At 41.4% G+C, this 17,912-nt stretch overlaps 1 protein-coding gene across 10 annotated transcripts in view; it reads left to right on the top strand.

Annotated features, from left to right (window-relative positions):
• The window catches only part of RTN1 (reticulon 1), a 385,922-nt gene that overhangs the window by 268,225 nt on the left and 99,785 nt on the right, over positions 1–17,912 (top strand). The window lies entirely within an intron of this gene.

Genomic DNA, 17,912 nt, shown 5'->3' with positions numbered 1-17,912 from the left:
TGCTTGGGATTCTCTCTCTCCCTCTTCCTCTGCCCTGCCCCCACCCTTCTCTCTCTCTCTCAAAAAAAAAAAAAAAGCAAGCATCTCTCTTAAAGTACTTATGTTGTTAGTGTTTTGAAAAACCCTATAATGGAGAGATTGCAGTGCATAATGTTATTATTTAATGTAAAAGACTTTTTGGCTCTCACTTCACTTACCATTTGCCAAATACCCTAGAGAGAATTTCCATTCTTTTTAGTAATTGTCTTCATCAACTCAGGCTGCTATAACAAAATACCCTACAACGGGAAGCTTATAAACAACAAAAATTTATTTTTCACAGTTGTGGTTGCTGGAAGTCTAAGGTAGGGTGCCAGCATGGTCCAGCTATGCTGAGGGTCCTCTCCTGGGTTGCAGACTTCTCGCTGTGTCCTCCCGTGGTGGAGAGAAGACAGCAAGCACTCTCACAACTGATGGGCACTAATCTCATTCATGGGAGCTCTGCCCTCAAGACCTCGTCTAAGTCTAATTACCACCCCAAAGTTCCACCTCCTAATACCATCACCTTGGGGGGGGAGGGTTTCAACATGTGAATTTGGGGGGGTTACATTCAGTCTGTAACAATAATGAACACATAAAAAAAATCAAGCAGTGTGACATCGTAATTAAAAGCAATTGCTTTAGGGTGCCTGGGTGGCTCAGTCGGTTAAGCGTCTGCCTTCGGCTCAGGTAATGATCCCAAGGTCCTGGGACTAAGTCCCACATGGGGCTCCCTCCTCAGTGGATAGTCTGCTTCTCCCTCTGTCCCTCCCCCCTGTTTGTGCTTGCGTGTGCTTGCTCTCTTTCTCTCTCTCTCTCTCCCCCTCTCAAATAAATAAAATCTTAAAAAAAAAAAAAAAAGCAATTGCTTTAGGATGCAACTACCCAGGGTCAGATTCTTCAGCTACTTACAGGATGATCTACTTGTCTCTGTTTGTCCAAGATACTCCCACTTTTAACACTGAAAGTCCTATGTCCTGGAAAACACCTTGATCCTGACCAAACCAAGATGACTGCTCACCTTAGAATAGTGTGATGCCTTTTCAAGTCACTTTCTCTAATACTCAGTTTCTTCATCTATAAAATGGGGGCAATAATGGCACCTGCCTCAGGATTGTTACAGGGTTTAAGTGAGTTAATGCGTTGACGGCTGTCAGCACAGTGCTAGCACAGAGGGAAGTGAAATAAATGCCCTGTTGTCATTCTTATTATTAGTCAGTGTAATTTTGTTTAACGGTGAGCCACATGGAATTAAATGAAAGGAGGGAAGCAGGACTAGGTGAACATGTCCGTGACAAAGCTCAAGGCCCCCGGTATAGTCATTTCATGGCTAAGTCTCCTCTCCCCCCATCCTTGAGTCATTGATAGTAGAGACCAGGACAGAGGAGTGAGTGGGCAGGACATGTTCAGTCCTGCAGGCACAGTCCAGGGCCCTGTGGCTTGTGGGCAAAGATGCCCAAAGCAAACCAGATCAAGAGCCATGATGTAACCACCATGCTGCGGTACGGCCACCGCTCAGTTACCGCTGGTTATCCAGCCCAACCGAGGGCAGCACAGATGATCTAAATCCTGATTTTAATCATTGGACCATTAACCAGGCCTTTGGAAAAGCTGTCTTAAAAGGCAGAGCCATTTTGAGATCTGATCTTGCTGTTGCCACAGAAAAGGGAATTTCTCAAACATTTGGTGAGTCCTACTTTGTAAACTCAAGTCAGTCAATAAAATTTATTGAACTTTTATTAAGTGCTAAGTACTGTGCTAGGGATACAGAGACGATGGGACCATGCTTGCCCTCAAGTATCTCCCAGTCTGGTGTGACTATAAGACAAGGCAGACAACCATGCATCGGCAGACAGCGGTCTGTCACTGGTTGGTTAACTGATGTATGTGACTTTTCACGTAAAGGTGGTAACAATGGCACATCAGAGAGATCAGGTACTCCAGTAATGGGCCGACCCCAGGACTTCACGTAAGTGAAAAGGAACTGTACCCTGGCATGTGGGCAAGAGTGAGAGAAACAGTGCGGTTCACAACACAGGGAAGGACAAAGAACTGAAGGCACCGTAGTAAAATTTAAAAGCTACCGATTGCCTCTTCTCATCCTTTGGTCTCAGCTCAAATGTCACCTCCTCACAGTGGCCTGCACATCTTCTCTAAAGTAATCCACCCCTCCCCACTGATAACCTTTTATTTTTTCTTGTTCATTTCCTTCAAAGCACTTAATTATAACTATAAGTTCCTTGATTTATCTGCTGTATTCGTTACAGGACAACCTAAGCTGCTATAACAAAGAGATACAAAAATAGAGTGGCTCAAACAAGCTAGAATTTTATTTCTCTCTTATGTAACAATCCAGAAGCAGGTGAGGGTCTGTCCCAGGAGGTCATCCAAGACTTGATTCCTTCTGTCTTGTCCATCACCCACTCGAGTGTTGCCTCCATCTGCATTGCTAAAGCTGGCTCAGTGGGACCCCGTTGGTGGGCTAGTCCATGGAAAGGGCAAAGAAAGGGTGGAGGTTAACCAGCTTCTTCTTTAAAGACGGGATTCAGAAGCAACACAAATGGCTTTTGTTCACATCCTGCCACGTGGCCATACCTAGAGGGAAGTGGGGGAGTGTAGTATTTAACTGGGTGACCATATGGTAAATTCGTGGGAGGTGGAGGTTGTCTATTGCTGAAGGACAGAAGGACAGAACAGACACTGGGAGACAATTAGCAGCCCCTGCCATGCCTACATAGTTGTGTTTTTTTTTTTTTTATGGTTTGTTTCTGTCTTCTGTGGAGCCAGGGACTATACATCTACCTCATTCACTGTTCTTCCCCCAGAAACTGGGGTAAGTGACGAGCACATAGTAGGCACTCAGTATATATTGGATGAATGAAGTTTAAAAACAGTGAAAAATAAATACTGATTTTTAAGTAAAAATCAGGTTTGTTATATCATTATTAGGTTTGACTTTAGAATATTTATTGATTGACATGATGGAAACTTTAAGCATTAGCAAGGTGACTGGCAGGCACATAGCAAGTAGTCAACAAATGGTAAATTTTCTTCCATTTCTTTCAGTCAAAAAGAAAAGATTCATATATAGGATGTAAAGATATATTAAGAAATAATACTGAAACTGTTAATTTTGCAATTTACAGGAGAAATCTGAAGTATTACAGAATTGAATTAAAGAATTCCCTTAGACCCCTAAGGTGGCTCAGTCAGTTAAGGGACGAACTCTTTTTTTTTTTTTTTTTTTAAAGATTTTATTTATTTATTTGAGAGAGAGAATGAGATAGAGAGAGCATGGGAGGGGGGAGGGTCAGAGGGAGAAGCAGACTCCCTGCCGAGCAGGGAGTCCGATGCGGGACTTGATCCCGGGACTCCAGGATCATGACCTGAGCCGAAGGCAGTCGCTTAACCAACTGAGCCACCCAGGCGCCCTAAGGGACGAACTCTTGATTTCAGTTCAGGTCAGGATCTCAGGGTCCAGAGAACCAGTCCCCCCCCCCCCCCCCCGGGTGTGAGCTCAGCACGGAGTCTGCTTGTCCCTCTCCCTGCCCCTCCCCAGGTCTCGTTGGAGCATACTCACTCTCTCTCTCAAATAAATTTTTTTTTAAATCTTTAAAAAACCCAGAATTCCCTTAATGAATATCATTTTCAAGGGTCTCTCTGAGATCTTCTGACAAATTAGCAGCAGCTAACAAGCAATTTGTAGCTGTTTTTTTTTAAGATTTTATTTATCTGACAGAGAGAGCACAAGTAGGCAGAGAAGCAGGCAGAGGGAGAGGGAGAAGCAGGCTCTCCGCCAAGCAGGGAGCCCGATGTGGGGCTCGATCCCAGGACCCCGAGACCACGACCTGAGCCGAAGGCAGACACCCAACCGACTGAGCCACCCAGGCGCCCCTGTATAGCTGCTTTAACCTGTGGTTTCTTTTCAAAATATAAAAGCACCTGCCTTACAAACTTACAGGTAAATAAAAAATACAGTTGACCCTTGAACAACCTAGGTTTGAACTGCAAAGGTCCACTTATATGAGAATTTTTGGATAAATATAGTATAGTACTGTAAATGTATTTTCTCTTATGATTTTCTTAAAATAATTTACTATTTTCTTTTCTCTAGCTTACTTAGTTGTAAAAATACAGAATATAATCCACATAGCATACAAAATATGTGTTAATTGTTTATGTTACTGGTGAGGCTTCTAGTCAACAGTGGGCTATTAGTAGTTAAGTTTGGGGGGACTCAAAAGTTATATGTTGATTTTTGGCTGTGCAGGGAGTCGGTGCCCCAACCCCCATTTTTTTCAAGCGTCAATTGTAATAGGTTTGAATAATATACATGAGTTTGGAGCAAAGATAACAAAACAGAGATAGAACAGAATGTATACATTAACTCTGGCCTGTTTCTTTTTTTTTTAATATATTTTTTATTTTATTATTTTTTTAAATTTTATTATGTTATGTTAATCACCATACATTACATCATTAGTTTTTGATGTAGTGTTCCATGATTCATTGTTTACCTATAACACCCAGTGCTCCATTCAGTACGTCCCCTCTTTAATACCCATCACCAGGCTAACCCATCCCCCCACCCCCCTCCCCTCTAGAACCCTCAGTTTGTTTCTCAGAGTCCACAGTCTCTCATGGTCCATCTCCCCCTCCGATTCCCCCCCCTTCATTTCTCCCTTCCTGCTATTTTCTTTTCTTTTTTTTTTAACATATAATGTATTATTTGTTTCAGAGGTACAGGTCTGTGATTCAACAGTCTTACACAATTCACAGCGCTCACCATAGCACATACCCTCCCCAATGTCCATCACCCAGCCACCCCATCCCTCCCACCCCCCACCACTCTGGTGTGTTTCTACACACTTTAGGAAAGAGGAAACTTGATTCTCTGTTTTCTTTCCAACTGCTCTCTTCAAGAAGCATTTATTTTGAAAAACTACTTTGTGTTGAGGGACAGATTAAAATTCCAGCTAATTGTTAACCAATTTTTAAAAAACACACACTTAAATAGAATTGACTTTTGTTTGTGGCCCAATCTGTTAATTCAGTCCTTAACTGGAACAAAGTACAATTCGTAGGAGTCATGATTAGAGGGTTCCAAACACCAGATGCAGTAGATGATGTCCTGCAGATTATCTTAAAGAGTTTTTAAAAACCATGAAAATTTAATGCTTATATTGAATTATTGACATAGTAAGTGGTTGCTGGTTCCTCTTCCAGGACACATTTGATGGAGGCTTCTGCTCTCATTTTATGAGATCTTACAGAACAAAGAAATGCAGTATCCTCTGCAAGCTCTTATTTATTTGTGGTTTTACTCAGACAATTTTAACTGTTCACATACTAGAGCTTGTTTAGGGAGTCAGCTTTCTCACCTCAAACATGACAGGTTGTTTCAGACTATTCAAAAAAGGTAACTGTGAGATGGTGTCCAACTTCAGATGGAGTATCTAGAAATTCACATAACTTTGTGAAAGTGTTTGACGGAACATCAAAGCACCAACACTTCCGTCCTTACAAATTCTTTACCTATTTTTTAGCCTATATGAATTCTCCACATCCTTCAAGATGGAGCTTCAATCCCTTCAGTTCTGTGACATTTTCCTAAACAGGCAGTTCTGTAGTAAAGTCCTTCTTTTGAACCCACCTTCTCCTGTTTTTTTGAGAGCTGTTGGGTCTGAGGTCTGGAATTCCAGGCTATCCTTCAATGCAAGTCCTGGTGGATGTTTACTGTTTTTTCATAGCATCTGCTGGAACCACTTTTTCTTAGCCTCCATACTGTTGAATCCTGCTCCTTCTTTGCTTCGTTTTCTTCTAATTCTTCCATTTTGACACAAAGAAGAATGTTTTACTAGGCCATTTTCAAATAGCTGTGTAGTGAAGTAAAAAGACGGTTAAAAATATTTACATTCTTGAGCGTCAGTGATCCTATCAAAAAGTCATATACTCAAAGGATGTTCACTGTACCATAATTATAACAACAAAAGAATGGTGACATCATAAATGCTCAACAGAAGGGGAATGCTTAAATGAATTTTAGAACATTCATTCTATGGAATACTGACTTTTCAAATATAAAGTAGATCTCTTTCTCTCTCTCAGAGAGACCCAGAAGTAGGGATAGGAACTGAAACTTTTTAACTTGTGTATGTCTATATTTCTAAAAAATTGTATAGTGATCATGTATTATTACTTTTATAATTTAAAAAAATCACAAATTTATTTGACATGACCCCCAAACCTATATGCTACCATTGCAGAAGCTATTTTTGGACTAATTGCTCTAAAACAATCACTGGATCCCTATGTCCCACCATCTTTATAAAGCCCTCATGCTGACTCCATAATCCCAGCCACTCCTTCTGGCCTGAGTTTCCTCTGCTTCCCAAACTCTTCTGTTGGAGTTGGAATTCTTTCCTACTCATTATTTTGCTCTTGACTTTGCTATTATTTCTGCCCCTAAAATAACTTCCAACTGCTTCCCTTTGCCTCTCTAAAATGATACCATTTTCAAAGCCCCCGAGCAAGTCTTACTATTTTCTCAATAGCAGCCCTTCTCCAAATTCCTAAAAACACAATATAAGGGTGCCTGGGTGGCTCAGTTAAGTGTCTGACTCTTGATCTCAGCTCAGGTCTTGCTTTCAGGGTCGTGAGTTCAAAGCCCAGTGTGGAGCCTACTTAAAAAAAAAATTTAAAGAAAAACCCCACAATGCATTTTTATTGATCACTTAGGTAGGTTACACTAGAAAAACGTGATATTTTAGTTACCCCCTTAGAATGTGCAGCTGATTGAAATTTTGCATGAATTTCAGAAATTATGGATGTTTTGAATTTATTGCTTGTTGTTTATTGTACTTTTTTTTCCTGGGGATAAAAGGAAGGAAAGTGGGAAGAAAAGAAATCTTGCTATGGTTTCCTGACCTGGCACTGAGAGCCAATCAATACTCCCAAACTCTGGCACATCGATGGCTGAGTTATTGTCTTGCTTGCAGTACACACTTTACCTCAGCCCATAGATCAGAGAGCTCAGAGGAGCAAAATGAATACTCTGTTGATACAGGACATTAATCTTTTTGTCACTTTCCTTGGTTAGTATGGCTACCTCTGGCACTATTTTCTATACACCTATTAGAATACATTTTCTACATATATTTTGATCTTGACTCCGTGTATGAGTGTGTGTGAAAGTCAAAGGATCTGCCAACTGATGTGCCCCGGATTGCCGTTTTAAGCTAATTTGTCCCAAGATGTCATTCACTTATTTCTGTTTTATAAGATATGTTCCAATATGAGATAATGTTTGAAATTAGGAATGCTCAAAACCCCAAATTAAATTTCAAATATTCCATGAGTAGCAAAACATAGGCATTAGATTTTGAAAACCTGAGGAGGAAGAAATGCTGTATAAAAGCAAAATGGGAGCTACTGATAATTACGTTTCAAAATAAAAGCCTCTTCTACCGACGTACCTCAAAAAAGCAGTCAGCCTCAGTTTTTATTTTTTATTTTTTTAAAGATTTTATTTATTTATTTGAGAGAGAGAGAGCACAAGCAGGGAGAGGGGCAGAGGGGGAGTGGCAGAGGGAGAGGCAGGATCCCCATTGAGCAGGGAGCCTGACACGGGGCTCGATTCCAGGACCCCGGGATCATGACCTGAGCCGAAGGCAGATGCTTAACCGACTGAGCCACCCAGGCGCCCCATCCTAAGAGTTTTTAAAATCCACTTTGAGATACTCTCAGTTAAATCATAAGTCCTAGAACACACACTTTCTTGCCACAACCACTTAACGATTTATGTAAGAAACGAACATTGATCAGCCACTGAGTCTGCTTTGTGCAGAGACTGTGCAGAGACAATTTCTTTCTACTTGGCTGCATTATTAGCTGTGACGTGACTCCAAATCAGATCCATCTAGCTTTGCTCAAGAAGCCAGCCACAAACCGTTCAGTCTACTTTAGTCCTTGAAGCAATTCTGAGAATAGTGCTAACGGCATCTACTTTGCAGTCCGATTGCCCTAAGTCCAAGTTCTGGTCCTGTCATTTCTGGTTGTGTTCCTCAGAGCAAATTCCTTGACCTCTCAAAGCTTCAGTGTCTTCGTCAATAGCATGAGTGTGATTAAAAAAAAAAAAAAGCCTCATAAATTGCTGAAGCTTAAAATGAGACAATCCATTCAATTATCTTGTTTGGAGCATAATAAGCATGTACCTTAAATGTTAGTTATTGTGATTATCTTCCTCTTTTCCTGAGACTTTAATGACATTAAAGGTCAGTAACTTGATGGAGATGGAACTCCAAGTCCTCTTGACGCCTGTGATTTTTCTGTCCCCAAATGCCATAGCACAGCGCACCATACGCCATGTCGTGTCATGCTACCAGGACACAGCACATACACAGCACCACACTGCCCACCACTCTGCACCACGGCATGCCGTCACCAACTTCATACCACGTCATGACGCATCACGTGCCATGTCATCTTTCTAACACTATTATCCCTCAGTTGACATCCTCATTTGTCCTTCCTTATGTACCTCTCACAGCTTTACATGACATTGTCTTAGATCCTGGTGACGTTTGTGACCTATGTTCAATTCCCAACACTGGCACAAAATCCAAGACCTTCAGCAGAGGATGCAAGCCTGTGGCATAGATCTGTGTCCACCCGAAGAAGAATATCTTTTTTTTTTTTTTGTCAAGACACAGTGTGGACTGGTGACAGCCCTACAAGGATGGCCCCGGGCTTTGTGGCCATACATTTCCCTTTATAAGACACATTCTAATGAGAAGACCCTCAATCCAGCATCAGCATTAGCTTGATTTTGTGGATTATTCCATACTGAGGTAAGTCCCCTTTCTAGGGTCTTCTTCAGTGTGTTCTAAGTGATAGATGCAGGTCATAGGCAATTATCATGAATATTCTTTGCCTCCGAATTTAACGTCTTTCAAACGTTACACCCAGTACTATGGCTAAAATTACATTTTGAAATTATACAGTCATTTAGAGGGAAAAAAAACAACTTATATACCCATATGTTTTGGTTAGCTGCAAATGCAACATGCTAATAGTGCAGGGTGGCAGGTGTAAAAGTTTGTGAACCAAGAAAGATTCTTAACTCTAGAGCACAAACTGACGGTGACCAGAGGGGAGATGGGTGGGGTGATGGGGATTAAGAAGCGCACTTGTCCTGATGAGCACCGGGTGATGTACGGAAGTGTTGAATCACTGTATTATAGACCGGAAACTAATATAACACTGTATGTTAACTACACTGGAATTAAAATTAAATTAAGTTGAATTAAAATTAAATTAAGTTAAATTAAAAAGTTTGTGAATAGAGGCACCTGGGTGACTCAGCCGGTTAAGCGGCTGCCTTCAGCTCAGGTCATGATCCCAGGGTCCTGGGATCGAGCCCCGCATGGGGCTCCCTACTCAGCGGGGAGTCTGCTTCTCCCTCTCCCTCTGCCTGCCACTCCCCCTGGTTGTGCTCTCTCTCTGGCAAATAAATAAATAAAAGCTTTAAAAAAGTTAAAAATAAATAAAAGAGGGTTATTTAAAAAAATAAATAAGCATGTGCAAGTATGTCTATAGAATAATTTCTGTAAGAGTGCTGACTCAAAGAGTAAATGAATTTATAACGTGGCTAAACACTGCCAAATTGCCCTCCCCAGGGGCATATCACACCAATCCCACCAGGCTGTGCTTTGGATGAGAATGCCGGTTTCCCCCAGTCTCACCAAAGAGTGTATAGCCAAACAGTTTTTGAGGTTTACCCAGTCTGCAAAATGGGGAAATGTTATTTTTGGGGTTGTTTTAACTTGGATTTTTATGTTCTGGGGTTATTTATATTGACTTTTCCATGCAAAGTGTTTATTCTTGTCCTTTGTCTATTATTAAATAAATGGATTGATGGCTTTTTCTTCTTGGTTTCTAGGAACTCACTGTATTTTAGGGGATTAGCTCTTTATATGCCATATTGTTTACTAATTATTTGAGGTGTCTGTTTTCACTAATAGAATGTGAAGACAAACCTGGGACTGAAGGCTGAAAGCAATAGGGAGGTATATTTAAGTTAAATTTTAAAAACAATAATGAGTCCTTCGTATGTATCAGCATAATGCTTTGCGCTTTGATTCCAGTATCTCCTTTAGTCTTTGCAAAAATCCTAGGAGATGGTAATTATTGGGTTAATAGACAAAACTGAAGCACAAAGGCATTAGGAAATCTGCCCCTGTTCACACAACCAGGTAATGGTGGAGTCAGTATGCAAAGTCCTGCACTTCACCCCAGGGCATAGGCTCTTAACTACAACACTTACTAATAATTAGGTTTGCATAGTAAGCAGTGAGGTGCCATCAATGCAAATATTCAAACTAAAGTTGGGAAATGGTCAATCTTAATCTTGTGGATGAGATCCTGGGATTAGATGACTTCAGAGAAGCCACCTCCCACCCTTTTTTAATTTTTTAGAGAGAGAGTGCGCTCTCGAGGTGGGGAGGGGCAAAGAGAGTGGGAGAGAATCTTAAGCAGACTCCCTGCTGAGCGTGGAACATGGAGCCCAAAGGTTGGCGGGGGTGGGGTGGGGTTTGATCTCATGACCCTGAGATTATGACTTGAGCTGAAATCAAGAGTCAGTCGCTTAACTGACTGAGCCACCCAGGCGCCCCTCAAAGAACCATTTTGATCCTTCTTTACTTTCTTCTGATAACACCATGCCTGACCAGAAAGATAAATCAGGATATATTAAATGTCCGGACCCCATATAGGACCTCCCTGCTCCAGTTATGATCCCCTCTAGCATCACTGCCATAAGCAGCCAGAGGGACCTGAACTCCTGTTTACAAACAATGGCTTCATTGTGAATGTTTGTGACACAGTAGGTTACTAAGCCTACATAATCATAAGAATGTCCTTCATTTTGGTGCTTCGCAATGGTTAAGCGTTGAGTAAATTTTAAATTGGAGTAATACATGATTGATGGTAAAGCTCATTCTAAGAGCTCTTGAATGTGACTCAATCAGATGGTAATATGGAGGTAGTCATCCACATCCACAGTAATTACTGAGTGTGTACCATATGCAAAGCACTAGGAACTCAGGGATATGAAGAAGTATAAGACATGGTTTTCCACAAGTATGCAGAAAAAGATAGCTGACAACAAAGGCAGAAAAGCCAATGAGCCCTAAATAAATGGTCATGGCCCTTGGATTGGGGATGAGGGAGAAAGCACTGAGAGGTGGGGAAGTAGGGGGAGACTTCCTAGAGGAGATGACACATCATCCATGACTTTAATTGGATTTGGGGAAAGAGCCTTTCCTAAAGGGAAGGGTTGAGTAAAGGCTGTAGAAGCTGAAAATCTCATGTCTGTGGGCTTGATCAAGTGTGTTTCCTGAGCAGGCTCAGAAATAAAACCATCAAGGCAGACTGGGACCTCATTGAAGAGGATCCTGAATTCTAAGCGAATGGATGGGCAGAGATAGCCACCAGAGACTTTGGAGTAGAGAAGTGACATATGAAAGTAGTGTTTTAGGGAGAGGCATATGGTAGCCACGTGCAGGGTGGAACACAGAAGAGGTGAGCCTGGAAGCCAGACACTTAGGAACCTATCAGTCATTCAAGGGGAAGGTGGTTAGAGTCCAGCTGAGAAGGTAGCCATGGAATGGGAAGTAAGGGAGAAAGATCATGTAAAAGGAACTATGGGGATTAGCTAGATGATTCTACGTGGTGGGCGGGGGGGGGGGGGGGGCAGGAGGGAGAGCAAATGAAACATTAATGTACAAACAAAATATAGTATACCTTTTTTTTTTCTACTCTCCATGTATACATAGCATTGAAGTCAGGTGACCAAAACCAATTATTTTCCTCTTTGGAAATCAGAGAGCAATATTCTATCAACAAATGATAAATAGGATGGGATTGCTCTTGTTTATGTCCCAAAGGTAATTCTTTGCATGGCAGGGGTAACTGAGAGCTTTCTCTGTATTGAAAGCATCAGGGTAGAATGCATCTGAGTTAGGGGGGTAGAACTGATAGTGATGATGGTTGTATAACTCTGTGAATATACAAAAACTGCTGGACTCAACACTTTACGAGGGAATTTCATGGTTTGTGAATATAATTCACATAACCAATAAAGCTGTTTAAAAAGGAAATGGGAAGTCTATGTAGGGTTTGAAGGACTTTTTCTTAAGATCTAAGTGAATTACAAATATTATTTACCTCCCCTCTCCTCCCAAAAATGATTGTCCCCCAAAGAAGGTCATAGAATCACATTTTCACCTTTGGACAGCAGGCAAACTATATCCCACATTTCCAAGCTCCTCAGAATTTCTACTCCCATTCCATCTTGGTGCTCTGTGGCTTTGTGCATTCCAAGGCACTGCTGAGAACTGTCCGAGAAACTTAGACAGTGGTTTGTCTGCCAGGCCAGGTTTTTTCCACTAACAGAATTTTCTGCTAATGTGAAAATTCCACAAGCAGTGCAAGTCCTAGCTTTTCATATGGGGGGGGGACACCCACAAAAAAACAAACCCTTGCTGAATCATTTTTTATTAAACATTAATTTTGCAATCTCAACATCTAAATCTATTATTCTGACAGGGAGTTTTAAATAAGGCAGGAAATTGGGGAAAGAAAGAGTAGTTACTCATATTCTTAAACCCCCAAACTTGCCACCAGCTTTGGCTTAGAGTCTTTTGCTGGAGAACGCAGGCTCGTTTTTCTTTCTTTTTCTCTCTCTCTTTTTTTTTAACTTTATTAAATAATCACATAATTAAAATTATAAAGAATGGGTATACCTGGATTTTTCAACACCCATTTTTCATGTTAAATCACAGACCACTTAATTTGAGAAGGAGAATGTTTTCTAGGTGACATAGAGGCTCCTGGAGCCTCCCTGGTATATTCATTCCTCATAAATGGCTCTGTTGTCACATGTGTCACAGCCTCCATCCTGTGGGCCTGCTGATATCTCAGCACTCAGAAAAGATGAGTGGGAGTTTCAGGGAAAAAGCCTTACAGCCTAAACTCTGCAGGCTACAGCCATCCATCACACAGGCAGCCTAAGGGCAAACGATTGTGGGGAAAATGAATGCAGATTCATTCCGGGTCACTGCTTCTGGCCTCTAATTCTTGAATTTTAATCTGTATCTCTCTCCCCACCCCCACTGACATTCCAGATTTTTTATATTGTCCCCCCCTTTTAAAAATATATTTCGGGGCGCCTGGGTGGCTCAGATGGTTAAGCGTCTGCCTTCGGCTCAGGTCATGATCTCAGGGTCCTGGGATCGAGTCCCGCATCGGACTCCCTGCTCCTTGGGAGCCTGCTTCTCCCTCTGCCTTTCTCTCTCGCTCTGTCTCTCATGAATATAAATATATATATATATATATATATTTCTCAATTTAATGGGACTAATGTCCCCTATATCTGTAAATATTGGCTCTATTCAAACAATAATTGGTGTTTTCTGTTTTGTTTTGTTTTTAATCCTGGGAGGTAGGTAAACCAGATTTCTCTAATGGAGCATATCTACCTCTGTGCTGAGAAAACCTTTTGGTATAATCAGTCTTTCTTTCTGGCATTCTCTGTTTCCATTTCAAAGCAGTAAGAGGGGCTTTACTGAATTATAAAGCATCATCTTAAACCCTAGACCCCTTCTCTTCGCCTTGAGGAGTCAGAATGAGCTCCATCCACAAGGGAGAAAGCTCATCCATGGACACTGAATACTTCTGTTACTTTTCTGTCTATTGTCTTGGTAAGTTTCAACTTTTCACATTCAGGTCAGTCATCACCATGTCTATGGATCTATGTCCGTTGCATCCCTAGAAAGTACTTAAGAAGCAACCACCTGCTCGTGATGCTGTGCAGACAGCCATGGCCTTGCACTCCGGGGACTTTAGCATCTAAGGCAGACCCCAGAGTGCAACATGTGTATGGTTTGGCTAGATTTAACTCCTTGCCCAAAAGACCCCGATTGCACCTCATTACGGATAAAGTACCAAACTAATAGACAGGTGGGAATGTGTTGGAAATGGCTAGTATCCTCTTTGGAAAATAGAGGTAATAATAAAATCCATAGCTCTCATTTATTGAGGACGTGCTATGTGCCAGGCGAAGAGCTAAGTGCCTTATGTCATTTAATCCTTGTAACAGCCCGATCCAAGAGGAGCCATTCCTGCCCCCATTTTCAAAATGAATAAACTGATGCACAGAGAGGCTTCCACAGTCTCCCAACTGATAGTGGTAGAACCAGAATTCAAAATTAAGTTGTAGGCCACCAATCCAAGGAGCTCAATTCTGGGAGGATGAGTCAGAGTTTAAGAACTAAAGGATCTGAGGCTTGAAACTTTCCTTGGGGAATATAAGACCATCTTCTGCAAGTCATCTTGACCATCTCATTCTTTAGCACTGCCAGAGAATTAAAGATATAAAATAAAACAAAACACCCACCCTTGATGAAATTACTGAATTTGTCTAGCTCATGATTAGTATTTCTGATCTGACATGGGGGGACACAAAAGCCTGATTATGTCCACACATGTGCTCCAATGACAATAGTCTTGGCTTGTTTTCATTCTTCTTCCACTTAGCTTTTGGCCAGAAAGAGAGGCCTGTGAATCCTTCAGTTTTTTATTGTAAGTACCTTCCAGAAAAATTCCTTGCAAATTGAAAATTTAAAGTTCAATCCCATTTTAAATGCATCCAGGTAACTGAATTTACTGTGCCCTCTGGTCCAGCTGCCTCCAGAGGGAGCATCCCTGGGTCCACACATTGACTCTCAGGTACATCTGCCTCCACACAAATCAATCTTCTAGATGACAGGGAAACAGCCAGAGAGGATGAGGAAGTCAGACGTTCCAAGTAATCCCTAGTTATATAAAGAAAGTAGTCATTTCTAGCCCAGACAAGGAAAGCACTTTTATTTGGTGGATTTGTATTTAACAAAGTAGCAATATTTGTTCCAACCTGGGGCAACTGGCTTTTGCTCCCGCCTCAGCTCTCACATCTGCCAGCTCTGCAGGAAGCCCTGACAAGAATTAATTGGCTTTCCTGAGCCTTGAGGCTCAGCTTGGCTTCTCTGTTCTAACAGTCCCACAGGACTCTCACATAATTTACTGTCTGGAAGGACTTTCTGTTTTCATAATTTCTATCTGATAGGCACTATGTAATGTATACACATTTCGGTAAGTTAGAACCTAGAGAAACTTTAAGGGTATTTAAGGGTATTTGGCTCAGTTTAAGAAAATGGATTCATTCCCCTGCCTCTAGTGAGGTCTACATGTGGACTGAGCCCATATCATGAAAGAAGCTTTAAAATACTTCCAACCTATCTTCTCACACAATCCTGTTATGTGTGTTTTATTCTAAACTTCAAAATACCTTCTTTTATTTGGCAAGTATTTGAGCACTTATTATGTGCCAGGCCCCGTTCTAGGTGTTGGGCTGCCTTAGTGGACAAAATATTCAAAGATTCCTGCCCTCATAGAACATACCTCAACAATCAATAAATAGGTAATAAATAAATCGGTTAATTAAGTGGTATTTTAGAAGGAGACAAGAGTTATGGGAAAAAGAAAAGATAGAGAGAAGGGTAGGAGGGCACAGGATCGCCAGGGAGTAGGGAGGGGAGGGCCGGTCGCACTTGGAGAGAGAGTGGTCGGGGTCATCTTCCTTAAGAAGGTGACATTTGAGGGGCGCCTGGGTGGCTCAGTTGGTTAAGCAACTGCCTTCGGCTCAGGTCATGATCCTGGAGTCCCGGGATCGAGTCCCGCATCGGGCTCCCTGCTCGGCAGGGAGTCTGCTTCTCCCTCTGACCCTCCTCCCTCTCATGTTCTCTGTCTCTCATTCTCTCTGTCTCAAATAAATAAATAAAATCTTTAAAAAATAATAATAATAATAATAATAAAACAGAAGGTGACATTTGAGCAGACTTGGTGGTGAAGGGGTGAGGTAGGCAGGTATCTGGGGGAAGAGAGCTCCGGGGAAGGAAAACAGCAGGTGCCAGGGTGGAAGGGGCTAGAGGCGGTGTGCTTTTCCATTCCCCATAGATGACCAGTGGGTTGAATCACCAAGAAGAGAGCTAGAAGAAGACAAAAGCCAAGTTTATTTGTAATAAAACTGATTCAAAATTCCTTTTTTTTTGAAGCTCAAATATATATTTATTAGACATTACAATATCACAGGAGGCAAGTGCCATCACTGTGTCCCCTTGTCACCTAGGCCTAACACAATCCAACATAGCTCCCAGCCCCTTGTAGACGCACCAAACAAAGGTCACCTGCAGGCAGTGAGGTTGCAATTGATTTGCATAATGTAAAAAAAAAATCTGCCCATCTGTAAAATCCTGCCCCCATCTGCACCTTTTCTTTTCTTTTTTTTAAATTTTATTTTGGTAAGTTATGTTAGTCACCATACAATACATCATTGGTTTTTGATGTGGTGATCCACAATCCATTGTTTTCATGTAACACCCAGTGCTCCATGCAGTACGTGCCCTCCTTAATACCCATCACCGGGCTAACCCATCCCCCCTCCCCCCTCCCCTCTAAAACCCTGTTTGTTTCTCAGAGTCCAGAGTCTCTCATGGTTCATCTCTCCGCCCGATTTCCCCCCCTTCATTTTTCCCTTCCTTCTCCTAATGTCCTCCATGCTATTCCTTATGTTCCACAAATAAGTGAAACCATATGATAATTGACTTTTTCTGCTTGACTTATTTCACTTAGCATAATCTCCACCAGTCCCATCCATGTTGATGTAAAAGTTGGGTATTCATCCTTTCTGATGGCTGAGTGATATTCCATTGTATATATGGACCACATCTTCTTTATCCATTCATCTGTTGAAGGGCATCTCGGCTCTTTTCCACAGTTTGGCTATTGCGGACATTGCTGCTATGAACATTGGGGTGCATATGGCCCTTCTTTTCACTACATCTATGTCTTTGGGGTAAATACCCAGTAGCGCAATTGCTGGGTCATAGGGTAACTCTATTTTTAATTTTCTGAGGCACCTCCACACTTTTTTCTGAAGTGGCTGTACCAACTTGCATTCCCACCAACAGTGTAAGAGGGTTCCCCTTTCTCCACAACCTCTCCAACATTTGTTGTTTCTTGCCTTGTCCATTTTTGACATTCTAACTGGTGTAAGGTGGTATCTCAGTGTGGTTTTGATTTGAATTTCCCTGATGGCTAATGATGATGAACGTTTTTTCATGTGTCTGTTAGCCATTTGTATGTCTTCTTTGGAGAAGTGTCAAAATTCCTTTGAAGAAAACTTCACAAACTGATTTAAGGAGTTGCAGAGGGTGTTAGGGCATGTTTACTGACTTTGAAACTTCTTGGGTTTGAATCTTGGCTGGGATGTCCTTGTCTGTAAAATGTGGCTAATGATAGCACCCATCTTCTAGGATTGCTTTGATGATTAAGTGAGTAAATATTAATTAAAAGCTTGGAACTATCTCTGATGCATGGCAAACACGCAGATATTAGCTATTAATATTACTATATTACTGCTACTACTTTTTTTTTTTTTACTTTTATGGATTGATGCCCTGGAATATTCTTTGAGTGTGTCCTAAGGGCTTCGTGTGTGTTTGTGTGTGTGTATGTGTGTGATGGGTTGAGAGTGTGGGGCTTAGTTTATAAAAGAGTTTTGAGAATTAGGTAAAATCCCACTGCTTAACACAAGATAAAGCCTCAAAAAATGTTAGTTTTTTTCCCCCTCTGGCAGCATTTTATAGCAAAGAAAAATTATAGAGGGTTCTCCTCTTCTTCTTGCTATTAGTGAATTTTGGGGCTGGTTTATGAGTAGAATAAAGGCCAAGTGAAAACATTGCATAGACTCAAACTTTAGAAACTTGTTTTGCCCTTAACACCACCAGTGGAACCAA

This window comes from Mirounga angustirostris, unplaced genomic scaffold (assembly GCF_029215605.1).
Source record: "Mirounga angustirostris isolate CCGP_5_RB_7025 unplaced genomic scaffold, mMirAng1.0.hap1 SCAF_9, whole genome shotgun sequence".
In the NCBI taxonomy this organism is placed as follows: Eukaryota; Metazoa; Chordata; class Mammalia; order Carnivora; family Phocidae; genus Mirounga; species Mirounga angustirostris.
Note: the sequence above shows the minus strand (reverse complement) of the source record. Positions and strands in the feature narration are given on the sequence as shown.